General features: G+C 37.9%; 1 long non-coding RNA gene across 1 annotated transcript in view; it reads right to left on the bottom strand.

Annotated features, from left to right (window-relative positions):
* The window catches only part of LOC142419506 (uncharacterized), a 69,914-nt gene extending 49,933 nt beyond the window's left edge, over positions 1-19,981 (bottom strand). The window contains exon 1 of the long non-coding RNA XR_012778571.1: positions 19,822-19,981. This is a non-coding gene — a long non-coding RNA (uncharacterized LOC142419506). The remainder of the gene's footprint in view (positions 1-19,821) is intronic.
* Between the last annotated feature and the right edge of the window lie 2,133 nt (positions 19,982-22,114).

Raw genomic sequence — 22,114 nt, 5'->3', positions numbered from 1 at the left:
TTCTATTATCACACTAAAATCAGCTAAATTATTCACCAAAGATAATTACATTAAGTGAATTTATAAAGTTGCATGAAATAAAAAGGAGAGGAAGAACCAGACAGATCTGAGGGCCTCATATTTTAATAGAATTTCTCCTGAAAAAGACTAGGTTAATCTCATTAAAATGCTTAGTTTTGTTTATGTGCTTTAACTTACAAGACCCATCATTAGCAAATATGCTTTTGGCCTCTTTCCATAAACAATTCACTAGAAATAGAACTGTCTGGTTTAAGCCCAAATGCTCCCTCACAATATTTGCATCCCAGTCTCCCACTGGGGCAGCACACAATATTCAGACCCTGAATACTGACTAAAAATAAACAGTAAAATAACTGACTTGTTTTCCTAGCTTTTGAAAAGTGCTGTGTAAAGAACATCCTGAAGTGTGAAAAATGATGCGATTTTCACAATTACTGTATCGCAAGCAGATGAGGGTGTTAACTAATGGTGCCAAGAAAAAAACATTTTTTCCAAAATTTCAAGAGTAATAATATTACTTGTGGGTATATTTATATGCTTATTTAATGTGATAGTGTCCCTTTAAGTGAACTTGTCACAGAAGATTTATTTTTTTCCCCTATTGTCTAAGAGTATAGCGTAAGGAGTACAAAAGGTCCACTGCCCAGGATACAAACCCTAGAGGCTTAGGCTAACAAAGCTGCTGACAAGGAGAGACCGGGTGACACAATGAAAGAAGTGTTCACAAGATCCTTTTGTTACAGATAGCAGAAATATAAAAATAAACAATATTTGATTCAAAGAAATTAGGAATAATGTTAGCATCAAAAAATACTAAAATTGCAGCATTCAAGCACTGGAAAAGGTAGTGGATATCAACTACTTAATTATTTCCAAATACTTTAACATGCATCTAGATTTAATAACCCAATTTTATGCCACTTTCATGGAATCTATTTCATTATTTTCTCACTTTTTAAAATTTTTCCATCATTCTGTTTCATTTAATGGAAACATGGGTTTTGAATACTAGGTGAATAGTCCTTGCAACTGAACACAAAGGGGAAATGATGCAGATAACATTATGGTCCCACTTCTTCTCCTTGCATTAGGTTGGAAATGATATGCAGTAGGGATTATGCTTTGTTTAAAGCTGAGCCTCTGCCTCTAAAAGAACACATTATACAAATCTTCTAATGTTGTTGAAATTCCCCAAAAGTTGGTTGTGTCAGACATAATGTGGCAATGAGGTTCTTATCCCTACCTTATGCCGAATAAATACCTAATATCAGAGAGTATAACCTTGGAAAAGTATACACTAGGGAACACCCCTCATGTCAATAATTCATAGTGCTGTTGGTGGGAAGGTACATTCAGCTAGCCCCTAACATTACACGGAATACATTAATGCCCACGCAGCCACAGCTCTGAGGAGAGGCGGTGGGGGAAGGGGAGAGCACAAGAGGGGTCTGACTTCCTTTCAGGCCCATTAAAAAGAAAATCTCAGAATTATTCAAAGTAGCACTCTGTCTACAAAAAGCAAAACAAACAAGCCCCCCTCCTCAACAAGTCCATAATCGGAATCATTTGAGGGACAGAGCATGCGTAATATACATCTTTACACATGCACGTGCTACAGAGATGTGTCTTACATTTTCTAACTGTAAGAAACACAGGGTTAGCTTCCCTGATTCAGTGCAGCCAGAATCATACTGCCCAGCAACTGGAATAATGCGCTGATGAATGAGGCCCCCAGGAGTCCACATACTAATTCTACCAATGTTAATCCAAAAATCAATACATTCAGGTTCAGTGATGTTTCTATAGGCAAAAATACAGGTGCCATTCAAATGAGCTCAAAATAAAGAAGATAATTTTCTGATAGTACGTACCTGCCTTAGAGATGATTGCAATTTTAATTAAAGACAAAGTGAGAGTAGATTTTAATACAGTTTGGGGTTTTTTGCATTCCTATTTGCTCTTTAATTGTTATCGTTTTAATGATTTAGGAACCAGAAGAATAACTAAGAAACCCAACAGTCATTATCTCAAATAATGAGACTTTTTAATGCAAAATCAATGTTTGTTATAATGAAAATAGATTCCTCAGCTCCTGCAGGGTGATATGTACAATTCTTTTTCGCTGTTAAATAGAATGTGATTGCTTATTTTCACCAACATGATGAACGTTTTTATTCAGGAGTAAAAATAAAATGTCAGAATTTATTTAATGTTATTAAGCACATATATTTAACCAGAAGCTCCCACCATATGACTGAAGCTGAGGAAACTGGGAATAATTTTCTGTGAACTTTCAGAAGCTTGAGGAAGAAATGCAAAATTTCCAACAAGTAATGAAAAAGCTCACTCTGGGAAAAAATTGTCTGGTTGCATTCGAGCTTCTGTTCAGATGGTTGACCAAACTCTTCATTTGTTATGTCAAATGAACCAAACTCAAAAGCTAATAAAAAATATCTTAAGCAGGCTTAATGAAGTAAAATAAAACACTTCTTCCATAACAACATATCAAAACTGTTATCAATGCTGACCAAATTATTATTATGATGATGATTTTGATTATTATGATTTAGAGTTGATGCATGTATTTATGGTCATTTTTGGTCTCTAAACATTAGTAAAAGCATTCATATTAATACTTCAGAGCCATATTCTAGTGAGTGTCCAGACGCTCTAAAAGAATGCATAGCAACTCATGGGCTTAAATGCTTCATTTGGAAACACTCTGTGCATTTCTCAACAGTCTTATTTGGCTTGGTTTTTCACGCAATGCCTAAAAGGTGTAAAATCAGAACACAAAAAAATGAAAAAATGAGCAGCAAAGCTGCCCATATCCTTTAAAATGCTTTCTTAGGTTCTTCTTTGAGTAACAGGTGAAGAACAAGTTCTCACTAGAACAGAACTACAACTGGCAGCAGATCTGCGTAGGATTCTTCAAATACTAATCAGCAAGAGGTTTGAGGCCTGGGAGGGGTTTATGAGCTCAGTTTGCATTGATTATTTTGGTACTGCTATCTTGAATAATACACTTTTTGGCAGCTGCAATCTCTAAAGGGTGCCTTTTGCAGAAATGACAGCGACAAAGTGTATCATTCAGACATCTATGCATAGGAGGAATTTCTTGTAGTGATAAAAACGTTTAGGAAAAATGTAGTCTGTCTTGACTGGGTGCCCAGGCAGGTCTTGGGGAGCCTTGAGAGCATATACAGTAAATATAGACAAAGCAGGGCTAACTAGAGCAGGTTACTCTGGGCTATGTCCAGTCAGCCTTTGTTATTGGCTACTTTTATGTTATATATTATAATCTGCTCATGAGGCACACCACTGTTTGAAACAGATATACTCTTATCTTTGGAAGTTTTAACTGGTGTGAAATTGGTGTGAAAACACTGGAAGTCCTACTTTTCAGTAACAATAAATGTGAAGAAATCAGGCACATTTATTCCAAACTGTTAGCTGAGGCTACATCCACATGCAGAAAAGTGCTTCTGGACTTGTGTACACTTCTGAAGCAATAATACTTATTAACCAGTTCAGCCTTGGTTCCAAGCCAGTCACTTAATGGTGAAGACTCAACAACTAGAATTATACAAAAGAGTTTCCACAAGGACGTTTTTTACCTCATGTGATTCGATAAAGCTGTGCCTTTCCTTCTTACTAATGTTCATTTTTCATGAACACTGGAGAGATGGAACATTGAGTGAATCACTTATTAATGAGAAACAAATTGCAATCCACACAGAGGCATTTGTGGAAATCAACATAAGAGTTCCATGAGCAAGAAACTCTTACTGGGAGCTATTTTGTGCTTATTCAGTAAAACAGCAATAATTTTATGACAGATAATAATTTCAGTCACAGCTAAACTTTACAGGTCAAACTTGATGGTTCATTCTCAAGGTTGATAAAAAAATATTAGAAAAATATTTTCAAGGAAGAGTGTTACTTATGTATCATTTTGAGTAAATCATGATCTGCTCATAGGTATGATGCAGACAGACGTAAAGCCTAAATTCTTTGAGTAAATTACTCACTGTGATGTATTTTTTCATTTTCAAAGTAACCGTGATTGACACTAAATAGAGAACAGTCATTTTTGCCTACAATGGCAGATTTCAGATAATTAAAATCATATATAACTAACGAAGAAATGCAGTTTATGAAGGAACTTTCCTTAATTTACACGTTCTTTGTAACAAAACGTACAGGGCCTCACATTATGGAATCTGTACGCATTTGCATAAGCTGCTCCATTGTGGTGCATGCTCGTATGTGCCTTTCTGAAACAGTTTCCAGAATTGAGAAGGATTTGCTTTACAGCATACCAGCTACCTGTGTTGCACTACATCTGGCTTAATTATTACATAAAGAATATTAAACAGTTAAATGTTTCTATGCCATATAACAGATTTGTTAACAAATTACATATACGGAAGAATTAACCCCATTCAAGTATTTATGAAAGCATGGGGTCCTCCAGAAAGTGTCACAGACTCATGCAGTATTTCAGAAGACTTACAGCAACTTTCCTCAACAGCCAGCGGCTTCCTGACTAAATATCTAAAATACCTTAAGAGAAAGTATTTCTTAGAAAGATGAACATTATTAAAGTTTCAGGATGGAGCTACTTTCAATGAAGGGGTTTTCCTAATATGATTCATCTTTGTTGTTGAAATCACACACTTCAGTAAGAAATGGGACAAACCAAGAGTGATAACCAGGAGTCATATTTGCAATACAATTTCTGGTACATGAATATATTCACTTCAGAGGTAATACTGAGGCAGCTTTCAACAGAGCTTGGAACAAACACATATATGAAAAACGGAGCTTTTCTTGAAACCTTTACTGTAGTGGAACAGCTTTTTGTCTCTTCTTTCTTTCTCCTTTCTCTTTAGCATTTAAGAGTTTGAAAATCCGTAATGCATCTTTTTCAACATGCAGGTGTATTCACTATCAGCTAAACTGAAGGCCCAATCAGCATACATAAACTCTGCCCCTAAGCAGTCTGTACTGGTTTATACAGAGATTAGGATTGCTTTGAATTACACATGCAATCAGGACATTTCATAGAGCAAATTGTGGTCATTTTGACAACTATACAGCAAGCTTAATTTCAGGCCCAAGTATATATGATATTCAGAGATACAATGAGGTAATTTAACATTTAGAAAGGGGAGTATGTAGTATAAATTAGTAGAAAAATCATGACACTTACAAACTTGTTCTAAAGATGTATTGTTCCTTTTTCTTCAGAAAAAACCCACCAGTTTCTATTAAGAATAAATTAACCACTAAAGAAGAATTCCATTGATGGCCAATTCATACTGGAAATCTACTTTAAACTTGGAAAAGAAAGGAAGGGGAAAGAGGGAAGGAAAGAGGGAGGGAGAAAAGAATGCAAATACGAGCAGAATGCGTACAGAAATACCATACTCCTAGCATGCAGTCTGCAGAACAGCAGCCCACATGACAGCAAACTATCCTTCTCAGAGGATACCAGCTATTCTTGTAACAGCCAGTTTTTCAGAAAAAGCAGACAGTCCTCACTGTGTATATATACATATATATACACATACGCATACATACCTATGATTTAAGAAACCTGTTCTGTTTTTCAAGGTATGAGAATCCTAAGCATGGAGAGAATCTCACATGAGGGCTTGCTCCTGCCCTGTAAACCAGACTACGAAAGCTGCAGTGATGAACGTAATATTGACCAGATGTGTCTAGAGATCTTGATGTTGCTTATGCCTTTTATCCCAAAACATCCTGCTATGTAATAAAAAAAAAAAACCCAAACAACTGACATGCATTTGAACCCTGATCTCTTTGAAACAACTTTTTCCTCTCTTACTTTGAAGGAGTACCTACACTACTTTCTTTATATGCTTTCACTACTCTCTTTATATGCTTTACCAACTTCTTCAGAATAAAAATGTCTCCTCTTCAGGCAGGGACTCCATAAAGCACTTCAAGTAAGTGTGTGCGCACGCGCGTGTGTGCCCATGTGCTGAATCAGGTATCCTGAAGGCAAATGGCTAAAAGCTGAATTTACGCAAACTGAATTCCTTAGCTCATACAGTAAAAATTCCACCTGTAATACCTTACACAGGCTTGGAAGATTTGTTTTCGTCATTTTTCCCCTCCAGCTGAGTGAAGATCTGTTATAGTTCAAACCTATACTAAACAAGGGAAATTCTCAGGCTTGTGTGTAAGAACTGGATTGAATGGTCACAGCAGTTCATCCTGTTCTTAACCTTTGTGAATCTGCATAGCCCTACTTCAGCTCCCAGCTTATATGCACCACAGAAGCTCTTTTTGGTGAAAAGATACTTTGGGCTGAAGTGAAGTTATGTGCTATCAGCTGGTGCACTCCGTAGCTGTGATTTTTGCCTTCAAAAAGCTGGAAGTCCTCTGAATATCTGATTAGTACCATAAATAGTGGATCAGTAAGAGATCAAATGCCAAGAGAAGAATAGGTAACATCGGAAATATTGATGACTAGGCCTTACCACGGCCTTTAGCAAAGATGAAGCAGCTCTTAACTACACAAGTCTCATATTAGAAGCATCAATGTTTTTTCATTAATTTCTGCTACAGTCTGTCATCCAGTACACTATCTCCTTTCAATTAAAGATTTGTGTTAAAAGGCATAAAAACTAAACTTGTTTTATAGAACTTGTTATTTGGAATTATGGAGATTTTTTCACATTTTGATTGATAGCAACATCATCATCTTAGTCCGATTTATCACTCATCATTTTATACTCCTGCCAAAAAGGGTTAAAAGCCCTCCCTTTCCAAGCATTTAGTACCTGACCTTTACATGGCTAATTTTACTACCCTGACAGAATTTTTAGATTTCTGTATTCCTCAAAATGCACCATGATAGTAGCTGGAATCTTTCTTCAAACTGTGTCTTCCCAATTATTTATTTAAGAGCTGTGTAGATAAGCTCTCCATTCTCACCTAGATCAGTGATAAGAGAGGAAATGGCCTTTTTAGAGTGTCTCTGCTTTTTAAAGCAGATGGAAATAATAAGGTTGACAAAGGAAAAAGGAAAATTGAGCATTATGAGGGTAATAACTTAGAAAGTGTCAGATTCAGAATAATTTAATTCAATGACATTTAATGCTATGGAAAACAATAGCAGCAGCCCAGCCGCCCATCTGATTCATGTCTAGTTCATGTTTAACAAAACAAGGCTAAGGGTCATGCAGTCATGAGTCCCATAAATAACCTGTTAATGGGATTTCCAAACAAGCTGTCCTCAAAATGGTTTTTCGTCTCACAGAAAGAATATTAAAATGCAAATGGATTCGGGCTGTGTCCTCATAAACAACCATGTTCATTTAACCTCTGACCTCAATGTTTAACTGCCCATTCCAGCAATTTGTACAGTATTAGCCACAGCATGCCACTCCAAAGTGCTAACTTTGAGAAGAGAGGACTAAATGTACGGGTTACTATCTGTGATGCTCAGTTAATCACGTCAAAATGACTTTATAGGCATATTCTTTTAAAACTTCCCTTTAGTTAGTTGACATTTTTGCTAAGGGAAGAAAAAACAAACACGCAAAAAAATGACAAGCAAGTGCCGAGAAAGGTACTGTGAAACATTATTGACTGCACAGTGCTGTGCACCAGCTCAACCGACGAGCAGCCAGAGCATTTCAGCAGAGGCTGCCGTGCAGCGTCGCCTGCCCTCACTCACCCTCCCAGCCGGCCCGAAGCGCTGCCTTCGCTTGCCTGCTCTCCTCGGCTAACAGCCAGGACCGCTCGCGTGAAGCACTTAGTATCACTGCTCACAGTCCTACAGTGCTAAGTCCAGACTTTCTTGCCCCTTTTCTGTATCAGGATATTCCAGGCATTCCCTGCAGCATTTTCAGTCGCATCTTTAAAAGAATGTGGCTCTTTTTCTTACAATATTAAAAAAAGCCCACCTGCCTGACATGAATAATATATAAATCAGTCTTCGTCCAAATTCAACCACATCTCTCCTCCCTGCTACTCCTCACAGATCTCAAGGAGAGCCCTTCAAAAGGCCTACGGGAGCTTGTCTGACCATGGACAATGTCAAATTAAAGCAGCAACAAGCAAAATATCTGGTAATTGTTCCCAGTTATAAGTATCATGCAAATCACAGTAAATATTCAAAACAAATTAAAGTATAAAGGTTGCTCTTAACAACTTGGTTTTAAAGGAAGTAAATCAAACTAATCCTTTTGCCAAGCACATGACTTCTGAGAAAGGGCAGGGTAAGAGCCCCTTTGCAGTGAACTGTTACAGAAGGGGAAGGAGTAGTTGGGATGCCAGAGCACTCTTACCTGACAGGGTGTCTGTATTTTTTCTTCACAGAACTACTATTCCAAAATATTTGTAGCACTTCAGAGTTTATTAAATATTTGTAACTTCTAGAGAAACTGCCACAGTTGAGACTGGATCTCAGAGTTGTTTCAAAGTTTGTTGTACAACTCAGTGAGGAGGAGGAAACTATCGGAACTAACGGTGTTTAGAAAGTAATTGTTATTTTTGTGGTTTCTAACGTTGGACCATGCCTGTACTCTCAGTTGATTATTCAAATAGGCTGATTTTTCATGTCAGTTTTAGATTTAGACTTTTTCTCAGTAAGTAAATTCCTTCCTGTGAACAGCTCTTTGGGGGCTCAGTTTCAGGTATTGCTCATTGCAGGTAACTGATTTGTCTTATTTTGCTCACACTGATTGGCAATAAAGTCTCTGAATATTTAGTATCCAGAGTTTTACTTTTCTGAAATGTGTCCACTTCCTTGTCCAAGAAAGCTCCAAGTGATGACTTCCCTCCTAGAAGAGCTGGTAACAGGTCTTCTGTCTTTGCTGACAACGTGGAGCATCAGGGAACAGTTTTATGGCTCATTCAAAACTTAACAAAGCTTTACCTTCTCCAGTAAAAGTACATGGGCAGTCGTGTGCAAGAAATACAGTGGTATTTACAGACTGAAAGAGAAAAATAATACTGCAAGTTGGAATAAATGTTTCATTTTGAACTCTGACAGAGTTCAACCCTTTTCCAATTGTCCTTCTTTGTTTACCCCAAAGGGTAAGCAATGGTTTCAGAACCCCCCCTTCACCTCTATATACAGACATGCATCTGCTCTGCTGGACAGCTATTCCCCAAATGCAAAAGAGAGAAGCCATGCCATTCAAAATTAACATTTTCTTTAGCTTATTCTGTTCTAGACCTTTTAACGTAACAAAAATGACCATTTTGCCACATTCAGTGATGCAGAAATCTGGCATTTGAGAATGGCATTAAAAAATGCCTGACTTTATCTATTTTAAGTTGAATTAATCTATTTGGACTTGAGATTACAAATTTTTTTCAGTACACACTAAACTCTAACACAGTAACTCTACACACTAACTGAAAGATTCTCAAACTCTGTTAACAAACTCCAGATACAGAGTGGCTACTGTACTCCAGTTAAAAAAAAAACAAACCTGATTATTCCTCTTGTCTGATTTTCAGTTCGGAAAGGAGGCAACATAGGAGAAATATGATATTATCACAGGTATATAAAATCATGAATGTCAGGTACAGAAGTCAGTAGATCAAGATTATTCATTTTTGCTTGTGAAACAAGACACAGGAGTCATAAATATAGATTTTATATATAGTCATAAATAAACATATTAAAAAACTCAAATGGTTAAAATATATTTCTATTACTCAGGTTCTCTCATTTCTGACAGGCACTAAAGCAAGTTCCTTGCATTTTTTTGGGGTCAAGCTACCTTAGTCCTCTCTAAGTAATGTGATTCTTTCTCTCCCACTTTTTCTCTGCTCTAGATTTTTGTCTCTTGCATGCTCATTTTTAATTCTCCCTCTCCTTTCTCTTTTGGTAAAATTTTATTAATGGGCCTACAGGCTCCCACTGACTTGACTGGTTTTGAACCTAACCCTTCAGCTGCCTTTTTGCTTTATACCTCATCTCTTATTAACTTGCAATTTTCTTTTTCCCTATTAAACTCTGAAGGAAAAAGGAGGAGAGAAAGGTGGGAGGAAGAAAAAGTGTAAAAGCAATAAAAGAAGGTATCTCCTTATACATATCTCAGAGAAGCACCATAGTGCATTATTTGTCCTATTCTCGGAGCACATTTTAGAGAGATTATTTTAAATTACCAGAGTTTTTACTATGATCGATCATTTTGCGCTATTAAGATGATTCCTTTCATTGTACAGGAAAATAATACTGAATTCATTGTTCTGTAGTACAGCTTTGGTTAAATAATTTAAATACCCCCCAAAAAAACATTCTAAGGAAAATATCCTCAGAAAAAGTTTTTATCTGCATTTGAGTTTTATTTGTACTTGAATTCCAGTTTTATTCAGTGTTTTCAATATGTCTGAATTAGAGAAAAGCAACGTGGTAAAAAATGCAAAGAGAATAATAAATTACTGTCTTGGCAAAACAAGAACAAATTTTTAAAGTATTAAGTCATGCTGTTATTAAGAGGAACATTTTTATATCAAGGAGAACGGAAAAAATGAGAGATTTATTTAAATATCAAAACAGGATATGTCCAGGTGTTTTCCTTTGTCTTTGTTATTGGTATCAATTAGATTCACCTTCACTTGCAGATATAAAGGGGTAATTAGTGTTTGATTACTGACAATTTATAGTTTCAAGAATAGGGTTTTTTTACAGTGACAGGAAAAGATCATAATACATTTTTGCAAGAAACCCAAAACACTATTTCTAAAGAAAAGTCTCCAGCTTTACTGAGATGTCAAGCCATTCCGTCTCAAACAGAAAGCCCCATATTTTATAGACTCTTTCTTCTTCAGTTTTTTGGCCTTCTATAGTATTTCCTGCCAAGTTTTTAAGTTAAGGCAATGAAAAAATGTATTTTCTGTAATTGTGTGTTGTGATTTTTATTTTCTAAATTGTGTGATGAATTTATTTTCTGTTGAGATGGGTGTAATAGGATTAGGCTGTAAGATATTTGAGCCATTATCATCAGCTTCTTAGAACCAAACTCAATGACCCATGGATGAAATAGACCAGACTCCGTATCCCAAAAATGCATATAAATCCCCAAAGCCTAAATCTAAAAATAATTTTGTCTGGGTTTGTTTTAGGAAAAAAATGACAAGATTTAGCACAATGCCCCTCTGCTTCTAAGACGTCTGAAGGACTTGATCTTTGACAGAATTGATGAATTCAAGTTTTCCATCAGGAAGCCTGTTTCAGCCACCTTTATTAGCTGATATATTCACTTTCATAAATTCCCAGTCCTCCTCCTACCCGCACGAGAAGGTTACCTTGCAGGTGTGACTCAGTCCATGCATTCCCTCCTTCATCAACAAGACGTCATTGTGCACAGCTCAGGTATAAGTTTGCACTAGAGTGTTAACTCTGGAAATACCACAGCTGCTACTGAAGCATCCATGTATGATGCAGAAAGACTTCTTCAGCACAGAAAAGAAATGCTGTCCCAATCCATTTCTCAGTAATACCACAAAAAGATCTCAGCACGACCTCTTCCTGTCATCTCAACGTGCAGCTTTCATCACTCATGACTTTTACCAAACACAGCACGCACAAAAAAAAGAGAGAGATGAGAGGAAAGGAGGGTGTAAGTGAGAAAACATTCTACATACTGCACTTTTGCTTTTTGTTCCCAGATTCTTCAAATATAAAATTTGCATGCCAAGATCTGCAGGTGATACGCAGACTAAGATGGCAGCACTAGTAACTGGTTTATCAAATGCAGGAATGGCTAGGTGGACTGTACGGAGTCTTGTGTTTAAAAGGAGTTTTTTCCTGCATATTACTGACAGTGTTTAAGCTGTACCTCATGGATTCACTTCTGATGTATTTTTTCTACGCTAAAAGCCTAAATATATTTTCAAATCCAACACCGATTTCATGTATCTTAAAGGCAAAAGCAAATGGCAGAACAGGCAGTACATGGGAAAGCCATGCAAATACTATCATGTCGAAGAACGACATTACAATGCTCATATCCTAAACATGGTGGCCCCACTATTTCACTGATACGCATTTGGAAAAAAAAATGTTTTCAGAAAAATCTAACTTTGGCCATGAGAGTCTTTACAGAGGTCTTGGATTGCTCAGTGACTCTACTGACACATTGTGTATTAAAGATTTATGTTTAGTTAGCTGCACCATTGGCCTATAGAAACCATACCTTAAAAGTTAAATCTAAGCCCAGAAAAGTTAGAGCTGGAAACTTTTTTTCTATAACGGGCTGAAAGCAGAGTCATTAATGCTGCGATCGGTCTAATCCAGAGCATTTGTCGCTGCTAATTATTACGGACAAGCCTCTTTATTGAACCACATCCTCTTATCGACATTAGGATGCATGAGCCGAGGCTGTTGTTTTAAACGCACTCATTAACCACACAAATCAGCCCTGTTGACAGAGCGCTTTTGAATTAAGCTTCAGACTGTAGTCATTGGACAAGGAGCAATTTATAATGCCATTAGCAACACTTGCGAAGGTTACAGGCATCAAAAATTGTTCAGCCGTAATTATTCTTAATGGATACAAGGAATAAACTGACGCAGGACAGCTTTTTCATTAGCTTTCAATCAAGGCTGATGGCTTTGAGAAATGTACAGTAAGTGTGTTTTGGGGAGAAATAATGATGTTGCAGCACCTTTCATTGGAAAATGCTCTCAGTTCAGAACTTAACTTTTAATAACCTTAATTTGATATAATTAAAAAATCTGATTTGCTTTGAAGATCTTGAAATGAATTGTTCTGGCTGCTGTTTAACCCTTTTTCAAGTATTCATCCCAAACATGCTAAAAAATAAGAATAAAAATCTTCAGATACTCTGCATTCTCATGGAAAGCATTAGACTTTTGATTTCCTACACCCCTAGCAACTATTACAGATTTTTAAAGTAAACTCAGAGCACTTAGAGAATGAAGGGAATTTTACAAAGTTTATCTACCCCTGAAAAAGTACCAGCACATACACAACATTCTCCACAAAATTCAGTTGCAGATTCACAGACAGGTGATCTAGTGGTTTTGTTCATCTACACAGAAATAAATCCTGAAACCCTGCGCTCACTCCTCTTCCAGAGACATGAGGGCAGACATATATATGCACATGCTGTTCTAACCTTCATCCACTAGCACCTCCTCTTCACCCCTGTCAGCCAGGCTTCTGAGCTATGTGGACTTTTGGCTTGATGCAGTATGTGTTCCTACGTTCTCTGTCCAGTGTCCCCTTACTATATACTGTAAACTTGTATGTGAGATGATGTCATTTATAGAATTTAGAATCATTGCAAGTATCGCAAAAAGCACAGTTAACAATGCCATTTCTCTCTGAGAAGCAAACCAGCAAGAATGACTGATTATTTCACTCCTTTTTCTCATCCAGCAAGGTACCAGCTTTTGGTTCAAATATTTATAATCGTTGGATCTAACGAATCAGCTTGGTGCTTTATAGGTTAAGAATAACATTCAAACTGTAAGGGCTGTGAAACAAGCACAGGGGCTGCAACAGTGTGCGCTTTCTCTGTTGGGACATCTTAATCTCATTCTTACAGTTGACTTCTTATCACTCAGCCCCTTTGGGTGTCTGGATACTAACAAGATGGAATACTTAAGTCAGGAGGGTAATAAGCTTTGCTTCAATCAAGAGATACTAGTGCACTGCACAGAGTGATGCAAAGAAGTCTTGAAAGAAGTCCCGGACAATAAACCGGAGAAAATGTACAGCTGGTGTCTATGCTGCCTTGTTGGTTTAGGGAAGTCTGTGAAAAGACAGCAAATAAAAGGAAGAGTATTCGTCAAGATATAATTTTTACTCAGCTTTGCTACTTCTGAAGACAGAACATAAGGAAGAGTGAAGTCCCATTTCTTGAATACACACTCTACTTACTAGAGTCCAGTGCGAGCAGTTCAATCACATGCCATATCCCACTGTTAGCCAAGCCATCTCATTTAGCTGTATACCATTGTTGTGCATTTCAAGTTGAAAAGAACCAGACATACTAATTACTAATGTTACAGAAGTCTACACAGATATTCTGTAAAGAATCAGTGAAAGCGTTAGTGAGATTTACTCAATTACGATTAGCAGAAAGTTAACATGAATAATGTCTGACTTCATTCGAGTTAACTTTCCAAACCTAGGAACTGCTAGTTAGATCTAACATTCGGATGGCAAGACCACATATGCACAAGCATATACAAAATAATACATAGAAATATTCATCCTTATTCCTTTAAAGCACAGGTAAAATGGTGAAACAAAGCAAAAAAACCCCTTAGGTTTTAAACTGAATTTGCTACAGTTAAAATCACATTACCTTATTTCTGAAAAGCAAAAACCTTCATAAATTGGTCCTCATCACAGCTGCTAGTGACAGTCCATATCTCTATCAGGAATACCTTCTTTGTAAGACAAGGATCTTTCCAGACAGATTGAAGCTTTTGGCCCTATGGCCTGTTAACCACATCTGGCTCAAGCCCTAAAAACAGTAAGTTCTTTTGTTCTTTAGCACTACATGTGGTTTTGGCTCATATGTTTCCATATTTTTACGGTATAGGAGATCTCTTCACTATTCTTTCCTTATACTTACGCAGTTCAAAGAAAAGAGATAGTGAAGAAAGTTAGTCTAAGAGAAGTCAAGAATGTGGTTTACTGTCCTTAGTCATTCTGTGCTTGTAGGATTACAGGTCAGGATAGAAATACAGCAGCAGCTTTGCTTCTTAAGCAGTCTAACTGAACAGTAGCACCACTTTGCAGGTGTGTAATTCAAACAGAACAACAGAAAAAAGATGCTTTTAAAGTATGAAAATATGCTGTGCAGAGAGCTGCTGAGAGTACAGAAACTCTGACACAAAGCTAATGAGACAAAATAACCTGATCCCAACTGGTGTACTTCAGTTTCAGTCAGGAGATGCAAAGACAAGGCCTTGAAATCAAATTTGAAATTGGTGGATGCCGATGCAAGTAACAAACAAAGGAGGGATGTCAGATTTGCTTTGCACCAAAGTGAGAGATCAATGGTGACTTCATATACAGGTGAATTTCAGCAGTATTTGTACCAAATTTTATCATGCAATTTGTGATATTTTGTGCTTTGTTTAATCATAAATACTGGGACCAGATTATTACACAGAGTAATATTCCTTAAAGGATAAAGTTTCTAACATGCACACATGAAAACAATGAAAAACAATGGGTGTAAGTGCAGGCAGTTCATAAACCAGAAAGCAAACGAGATATCTAAATTTGTTGTATTTTTTAAAATATACCTATTCCCAAGAAATCTTATGATTTTGTTATCTAGTGCATAACATTAAAGCCAATTTTGGTCCAAAAAAATTAGACTACCCTTGCAATGCTGTGCACCAGTAGTGATGGCTACCCAAACAGACAAAAATACAAAACCTGTATTTGTCTGTATCACTTATAAACTACTACCTTACTAAAGGTTAACAGTACAGGAAAATTATTCAGGGGAAGCACTGCCTTCTACTTCAGTGCTTCTTACTGTGGTTTTACTTATATCATCATAATTTTGAGTCTCTTGCTCACTCATACTAGGAAGCAAGCAGGATCATAACAGTATTCTAGCAAAACAACTTTTTCTGACCAGAGGAAATACACAGAGATGAGATGTCAAATCTCAAATCACAAGCAAAATTCTTGCATGGCAGACTCTCTAGGACTGATGAGATCCTATTTAATGTGAGTTCCTACTAAAGCTCTTCATATTTATTGTTTACTGTCCCCTGGCAGTGTGATTAATTTTGACACAAATGCGCACCGGAGGGTAGAAGAGGTGATACTCATGTTCAGGGATCTAAGTAGTGAGGAAGATGAAAAAAGCAGAACGTAGATCCATGTTGCAGAAGAATAAATTGCTCAGAACCTAATAAAGTGTGTTTCACTCGGTTTACAGAGGTCATGCATGTGATGGCATCAAACCCCCAATCTTGGCTTCAGAGCACTCTGGGGGGACAAGTCCTTCCTTCCTCTTTTGATCCTCCCCTTTCTCATGCTGGGCCACCCCTGCTGGTATTATTCCACACTTACCCTACTGACTCCCAAATCCCCATTTTCTTTCCCCTAGACTGCAAGATCTAAGAAGGTCTATACTTAACCCAGTGAACCTCTTTTCCAATGCCACACACATGCTCTCGCTGATTACTTCCCAAACCATTCTTTCTGTAAAGACAGATGAATTTCTAAGAGCAACACTGAGATTAGATTCAAACCTTACTGCATATATCGTTAAAGACCAGCAATGATCTTACTTCCATTCTCTATTTTTAGAACAATCCATCTCACTTGTTAATGACTGACCTTGACATTATTCCTCAAGGGCACTATGGAAGTTTGTTTCTGTCGCCTTAGTTCAGGTATCAGGCTCCATACAGAACAGTTCCAATCACAGTCACAAATACTGTAATTCTGACAGTTAGCAACATGGTTTTGGCAGCCATCCCTCTACTGAGAAATCATTTAAGTAAAATGACGTGCTTAATGGCATTAAATCAAGGTAGAGGGAGCTAAATTCTCCGATTTTTTAATATATACGCATGTATACCGACACACATATATTATCAAAAGGAAGTCTTGATAAATGAAGCATTGGCCCTGCCATCCTCACTTTGCATCTAGATTGCAGGTTGATTACACTTTGGAATGAACCAGAATATGCATAGACTCCAAAAACAAACAAAAAAATAAGCCCCACAAAGCTATAGCAAAGAGCATGACAACTTTGGTCAAACATCATGCTTCTACTCCATTTATGTATCATCCAAACTTTTTCTAACTATGCTCAGTAAGAAAATTAGAAAGCTAAGGACTGCAGCCTGATATCAAAGATTCTTCTTTTTGTCTCTCACTCACACATCACAGTCCCCAAAAACCCAAACCTATACCACCAGAGGGTATAAAATGTTGTCTCAATTGGTTGTACTTTACTGAATCTTGACAGCTGGATAAAAATTGCAGTGGGGAATTCAGGCCCACAGCAAAGAATGTATCTGAATCTGATCTGCCTCATCATTTCATCTTTGGTGACAAGGAGTTAAAGCTGTTTTCTCCAACAGTAATTTAATATTTCCTAATGATCTGGAAATACAGATTTGTAAGAAATTTAATTCAAGATTAACATTTTCAACCAATGCTTTTGCAAACTGAAGTCTTGAGAGAACTGGCATTTGACAATCTAATGGTAAATAACCAAATTATGCTGAGTGTGCAGTTATTCCTGACCAGTTGCCTTTTCAAGGTGACGAACAGTGGGCCTCCAAAGTAATTGGAGCTTGGAACTTCATTCAAATTTCTCTATGGATTACTTGTTGCTCACTTTACCCGTGAATAATATAGCCCCTCTTTCCTCAGATTTAATGATCTCACTCATCTTTGAACCCTCAATTTTTGTCCAAGAATTGGAAAAAAAAAGATAGTAAGTATTTTAACATGTAACCACTGCTACACATACCCTATACACACCATATCCTTATCGGGTACTAAAGAGGAATTCCCTATGCGCATACAGTATTTCTACATGAAATTTTCCTCAAGCCATAAATTTGCCTCTGCATCAAAGCACACATGTGAGCTGGACCTTTTTACAATAAATCATTTACAGAATCCACAGCTTGAGTCATCCTGCAAGATTCCATGGAAACCACACTCCACAATCCAGAATGGGACCCCAAGGCAGTATATTCTAAGCTGTACTATCATATTGGTACATGCTTAATTACAGTCCGTGTGATCACTCAACACTACCCATATTCTGTTCTAGATAAAAGCAAACTATCTGTTGTATGAATCTGAACATTTAACTGGTTATTTGGAAAGAGATGTCATGGAAGAATTATGGCAATATTGTTTATTTAGCACTACAGTCAGGTGCTAATAGCAAAAGGAGAAAGACAACTTTCCAAAAAGCAATAGTAGCTAACTGCATTTCTACCCAATTGCTGAAATCTGGGTGGGGTGGGGGGGACGGGGGACGACACCAAACCAAACCAACCCCAAATCAGCATTTCAATAGATTTGCACACCAAAGTGTTAACAACTTATCAGGAAAACTGATTTTCTACAGAAAAATCTATTTGCTAATTAACTACCTGGCCTTCATAATTACTTCAACACATTACAGCCTTTCTGAAATATTGGTTCAATTTTTTAGCAAATTGAAATTTAAGCTCAGGAGAACATGGTCTGCATTCTTCCATCATAGTAGTATGAATCAAGAGGGGCTGGTTTTTGGTTTTGGATGGGTTTTTTTGTCTGCTTTCTTTTTTCTTTTTTTTTAAAGTGCATTACTATGAATGCAGTAATCAAAATTACTCAATCTCTAGCTCAAATCTCTAGTTACATTTTCAGTAGGTTCAACTAAAATAAAAAACTTTTGATTAATACAGAATAACTTTCAATTAGGATTCAGAAATTAACATTTACATATATCTCTTGCAGTGGATTTGTCCTGCTTCTTGAAAACATGTATCTGCTCTCATTTCAGAACTGTGAAAATTTCTTTAGGAACTGGCATGCAAACTTGCACTTTGGGGGGGGGGAGAGGGAGGAGTGGGTGGTGTTATAATTTTTTTTTAAGCTGTTTTTTGCATTTGGGGGGAGGTTTACCCCAAAACTGGGGTAAAATTGATAGGTAAAGCCTGTAGGTCAGTTGCCAGCTGAAATCCTATCAATATCCGTGATCAATCTCTGTTCTAAAATTCTTGACATCTTGAAGCGTAAGCAACATCAAAGTATTTTAGCAAATGGGAAGGTCACTACAGAAGCGTTCAGAAAGGATTATGAAACAGCTCTACCCAGTACTCTAGTGGTAACATTCAGCCCACCTGGGCTGCTCTACAGGGATGAGTAGAGCTGGAGAGATGTCTCAGTTGCAAAGAACATAAATATCTTCCCAGCTTTTTTGGTGATTAAGGTGTCATAGGTCATGTTTCTCATATAAACAAGTGAACTAAGAGATGAGATTTCAGCCATTAATAGTAAATTTGACCAACACTGCAGACACTTCAAGAGAGCTCAGCAGAGGACCAGTAATGTTGGAAGCAGACAGAATGAGACAATACTGGTTACTTTAGCATTAGAACAAAGCGTATCTTTTGGCCTTCATGAAACAAAGGGCTTGGAGAGTAGAGGTAGATCTTAGAATTCTGAGTCAGAAGGGTTCAGCAGAAGGACATACTTCTGAGGGGGGAAAAACAAAATAAATCCTTTGAGATCCTGATTTTAGGATGCAGTAAGTCCAGGGACCTTTAAAACAGCAAGGAGTACTTGAAGATACTGAAATTCCCTGGCGATATGGAGAAAGAACACGCTCATACGCAAGCTAGGAAGCTATAGAGAAAGGGTGTAATCTATAACATTAGAAAGAATTTAGATGACAATGGCAGAATTTTTAACATCAGCTGTCATCTCACCTCCCAGCTTCTGTCAAAGCAGTAGTGAACAGTGCAGTATCAGCCAGCAACTTGATTTTGTCAAGTAGGTTACACGGTTATGACTTAAGAATAGCCCTCATCTCTCCACTCTATTCAACAAAAGTACACTGCTTTCCAGTATTAGCAAAATGACCAACCAAGTTGTATGGAAGTTAGCCATTATCATCCCGGACAGCAAGCTAAGAGCCCTCTACACCTCTATAGCACCTGGACATTTCACCCTGGTTATCCAATTTACCCTTGCCAGACTCCTTTCCATTAAGGATATTTTACTGTCACTAATTTTCATAAAAGGGCCTGCAGTACATTCAGACTTTGTGACTCACCTGTGACAGCAGATGATGTCCAGCATCTTTACATGTGTGGAATCTGGTGTTCCTGAATCCCAGCCCAGTGCCTATGCATTGAATATTGATCCTGGCGGACACAGCAGCACTGTTTGCTGTGCTTAAAGGCTGCCCACCTTTAAGACAAACAGAAAACAAAGGCCCTGAAGAAAGAAGATGCGATCAGCTAGTAATGAAGGAAATGAAAGGGGGAATCAAGCAAGCTGACATCCAGATTTGGGATGATTGTGCCTGCATGGTATGTTAGTTACTAATTTAAAACATTGTTGTGGTTTAACCCCAGTCGGCAACTAAGCACCACCCAGCCGCTCACTCACCTCGCGCCCCCCCGCTGGGATGGGGGAGAGAATTGGAAAAGCACAAGTAAGAAAACTCGTGAGCTGAGATAAGAACAGTTTAATAATAATAATAATTATTATTAATAATAATAATAATGAAAAGGAAAATAACGAGAGAGAGAGAGAGAGGAACAAAACCCAGGGAAACACAACAAACCAAGTCATGCAACCGCTCACCACCTGCCAACCGACGCCCAGCCCATCCCCGAGCAGCGATCGCCTCCCCCCAGCCAACTCCCCCCAGTTTCTATACTGAGCATGACGCCATATGGTATGGAATAGCCCTTTGGCCAGTTTGGGTCAGCCGTCCTGGCTGTGCCCCCTCCCAGTTTCTCATGCGCCTGGCAGAGCGTGGGAAGCTGAAAAGTCCTTGAGTGGTATAAGCACTACTTAGCAACAACTAAAACATCACTGTGTTATCAACATTATTCTCATCCTAAATCCAAAACACAGTGCTATTCCAGCTACTGCGAAGAAAATCAACTCTACCCCAGCCGAAACCAGGACAAACATGTATCTTCACATTGCATTATTCTTTTCAGCCAGTCTGTCAAAAATTCCAAAGGCTACAGACTAAGGATTTCTCTAAGCATTTTCATGAAGAATTTCATAACAATATATCTTATTCATGGAGACAGAACTTTTGTCCTGAGATTTCATGGAAAAACTGCACTTATGTTTGGGAAAGTAAAAACCAAAAAAAAAAGCATAGACCATCTCACATCAGAGAAAAAGCTGCTAGATGCTGTGCTTTTCCTGAGACTGGATTGAGAACATGATTCCTCCCCCCCTGTGCAAAGCAAGCTATTCTTGTTATTACAACATAACAACTACAGACTGCATAAACTAGAATTCCTAACATCTGCTGTAATCTCACCTATCAGCCTCTGCCAAAAGAGTGGTGCGGTGAGTGATACCAGGAAGCAGGCTGATGTTTTCAGGTAGGAAAGCAAGGAAAACTCTTGAACTGATCTTGGGAGAGAAGAGGAATTAAAGGTTTATATAAGAGCCTAAACTGATAGAACATCGTAGACCTCACTCCTCTAATGTTAGTCTGTCTCACCTGGATCATCTCACCCACCAGTACAGAACACACGTTGCTTTTCCTCCCTTCTGACCATTTCCATGAAATGTCTCCAAAATCTTTCATTCACCTAACATGTATTAACATACAGACACTTGAAGACTATGGTGCAGCAGCCTACACTGTAAAAAACTAAAGTGCATGGTACAGCATATAATAAAATATTACACCCAAATGAGCCTATCTGAAGACACACAGTCTGGCTGTTTACGTCTCCACCTAGAAGACTGTACAGGTTTTCAATGAGTGGAAGTAATATTTAATGACTAACCCTGTTCTCATAGACATTAAAAGCTTATTATGCAGCCCAACAGTTCACATATTTGGCGACTGGCTTGCATGAGTTAGGATGCGCCTTGTATGAGGATGCAAACCTACATTCAACAATTATTTCTTGACAAGAGTACTCTCTGCTCCTCAGTCCAGCATGGAACTACTGAAAGCTTTCCTTTGCTTTCCCAATCAAGAACCATGCACTTGTACCTAACTTCGACGTTATTCCATGTGGCCTTTCTTCCAACCTAGATGACGTCACATCCCTCCGTAAGGCATCAGCACAATACTCATGACAGGCCTTCACATTCTTGCTGTGGTCTCAAAAGACCGGTCTTTTCCTGTTATGCTGTTAAAATAACATTTGTGACAGCAGGAATTCTGTACCTGTGTTCTCCGGTGACTCACATTTTCAATTACTCCCACAGACAGCACCCCTGACATCTCTATGTTTGCGCTCTGCAGCATACCTAAAGTTCCACTGTGCAGAGAGTGATTCCTTCCTGAGCGTATCGCCAAGAAGGCACCACTGAACAGTCCCCTGTTACTGACAATAGATTTCATTGATTAAAATCAT

This window comes from Mycteria americana, chromosome 21, assembly GCF_035582795.1.
Source record: "Mycteria americana isolate JAX WOST 10 ecotype Jacksonville Zoo and Gardens chromosome 21, USCA_MyAme_1.0, whole genome shotgun sequence".
NCBI lineage: Eukaryota > Metazoa > Chordata > Aves > Ciconiiformes > Ciconiidae > Mycteria > Mycteria americana.
This window is presented reverse-complemented; position numbering and strand designations above follow the sequence as displayed.